The 2445-nt window shown below is 38.6% G+C and overlaps 1 protein-coding gene across 4 annotated transcripts in view; it reads right to left on the bottom strand.

Annotated features, from left to right (window-relative positions):
• Nucleotides 1–1229: 1229 nt before the first annotated feature.
• PLEKHA4 (pleckstrin homology domain containing A4) overlaps nucleotides 1230–2445 on the bottom strand; it is a 90780-nt gene continuing 89564 nt past the window's right edge. For all 4 annotated transcript variants that reach the window (XM_056543092.1, XM_056543091.1, XM_056543093.1 and 1 more), the window contains exon 24: nucleotides 1230–2445. This exon is cut by the window's right edge and continues 552 nt beyond it. The gene's annotated coding sequence lies outside the window, so the exon portion shown is untranslated.

Genomic DNA, 2445 nt, shown 5'->3' with positions numbered 1-2445 from the left:
TTGTATTAGAGCAGTAGGAAAATCTCAAATGTAAAAAGCAACATGTAGTACATTATATCTGTTTTAGAGTGGGCTTGAAAACTATGCAAAGTAATACAGTACAGTGTTGCACAAAATGTTCTGTAATGGCTAGAAGGATAGCAGCTCAGCTAAAATTCTAACAAATGGGGAGAATTATCTATACCTGTGCAAAGGAAAAGTTGACCAGTTGAGGTCTCTGAAAAGTGAAAGAAGCAATCTGATTGGTTGCGATGGGCAACTGGTCAACTTTTCCTCTGCATAGGTTTTGTGCAATCTCCCCAAATGTGTGGAATACAACCTAAAGCAGCTGCATACTGCTGCTGCTGTTTTATGTGGTCTGTACTAAACCTGAGACAACTAGACTTCAACATAGAAATTAGTGTACTGGAAAACAAGGTTGATCTTGGTGCAGAGATGCTTATTAAATACAGCAGCAACTGTACAACTAAGCAACAACTTTGTATGTTAGAGAATGTCGGCTACAACTGGCATGCAGTGAGGTATGGTATGTCCTACTTCTGGGCCCCAGCAGCAGGGGACTTAGCCATGTAACAAAAAGGGATGCGGAGGTCACAAGTGAGAGCACCCAATAACCCTTTAACCATGTGAAAACATACCAGTATCATAAATGGCATGTTGGGATAAGTTCACATGGCCATTATGCTCTGAAAGGGGGAGCTCCATCACTCAGTCCGTTGGAAGGATGGGAGTGGAGCAGGAAAAAAAGATAAAAATACTGTAAGCCCAGTCTTTTTTTCTTCGCTCAACTCCCCCAAAATACTGGACACCCAATAAACCGAATCCAAGTCAATGGGATCAGTCAGGACCTGGGATGTCAGTTGTGCTCCAACCAGTTTATTGTCCATGTGGTGCAAAAGTAAAAATAAAAAATACACTGAATGGACCGTGAATGCGGAGCACAGACAGCCATGTGAACTTGACCTTAGGTGCGGTCCCAGGAACTTTAAGTTATGCCTTTGCTGACTGATCACTTAGGCCTCATTCACACTTCTCCTCAGTCTATACAACACTGTTGGCTGGAGAAGTCCTGTTCTGCTGTGCCCACAACATGTTCTAGTAGTTATCAGAAAGTAACCATAAATGTTTGTTCATACATCTGAGTATGTATCATAGACAGTATAACAGAGCTCTGAATACCACATAGGCATAAGGATATATTGCTAAAGAAAATAAAAACAAAATGACACCATACTTTGTTGCTTTATTTGCATATAACAGTTTTGCATAGATATTACAAAACGGTATAAAGCTCATAAACATATTCCTTTGTATGACTGAATTTTCTCCTTTATAAAAAGGTTAAAAAATGAATAGCAGATCTCTGCAGTTATTATAAAAAAATGAAATAAAACTGATAATACACATGTAAGGAGAATGGTAAAGGAATGGTTAACACATAGGCAGTATTAACAAATCTATTAATAAGGCAGTAGGTTGGCCTAAGTACAGAATTTGGCATTAATGGCAAAAAAAGAAAAGAAAAAACAAAGGTAAAACGAAAGGCATACACAACCTGACTGCAGATGTGGTATCCTTGTATGTTAACATTACACATCCTTTCACAAAACAGTCAGCACACTGCAATATAATAAACCTCATAAAAAGAAACAAACCACTCAGGGTTTCTTTTGTTTTAATAAAACAAAAATATACAGGGTTTAAAAAAGATAGAATAACTACAGCTGGTTATGTCATTTGGCTTCGATGGTCTACCTAGAAGAATTAGGACAACCTTCATGCATCTCCTCCTTTTGTCATAGATGCCCTTTTAAATGCCAGAGATATAATGTTGCCCTTGAACAAACACCATTTACTTGTTGATACAATGACCTCCAGGAATGATCGGTAGATTTAACGGAAATTAACCAGGGGAAAAAAAAACCTTCATGACCTTGCTACTCTATATAACAGAGTGTTTAAGCATTTTTGGTACAATATACAGTTTCCTTAAGTGCCTATGGTTGTCTTAAGGAACTGAAACAATTTCCACACAGAGTGAAAAGCCCTTCAAAATATCCAGTCTATAGATTTCACAGCTTTGCCTTCTATAGATGCAGAACTTAAATTCTCTTACCTAGTGCAACTGTGCTCAGCGAAGCACCACAAAGGTCCAAATGACCAGCTGAGCGATCGCCAACATAAAATTCCTCTAACACTTTACAAGTGCTTCTGCATGATCGGGGGAACAACCACTTTCCATGTCCCTACAGCACTTTCCTCGCTCTACAATGACACTTTTTCCAGGTCCACCTTTATCCACATTTGTACAGTCTCACCTTCTTAGCACTGTCTATGTACACCTATTTACACTCTCTTTGCAACTCATCTCTTTCGTCTCCAACTTTAATCAAACCCTTCATTTTCCATAATTCTACATAATCTGTGCCATCAGGAAACAATTCC

Source organism: Hyla sarda, chromosome 10, assembly GCF_029499605.1.
Source record: "Hyla sarda isolate aHylSar1 chromosome 10, aHylSar1.hap1, whole genome shotgun sequence".
Lineage (NCBI taxonomy): Eukaryota > Metazoa > Chordata > Amphibia > Anura > Hylidae > Hyla > Hyla sarda.
Note: the sequence above shows the minus strand (reverse complement) of the source record. Positions and strands in the feature narration are given on the sequence as shown.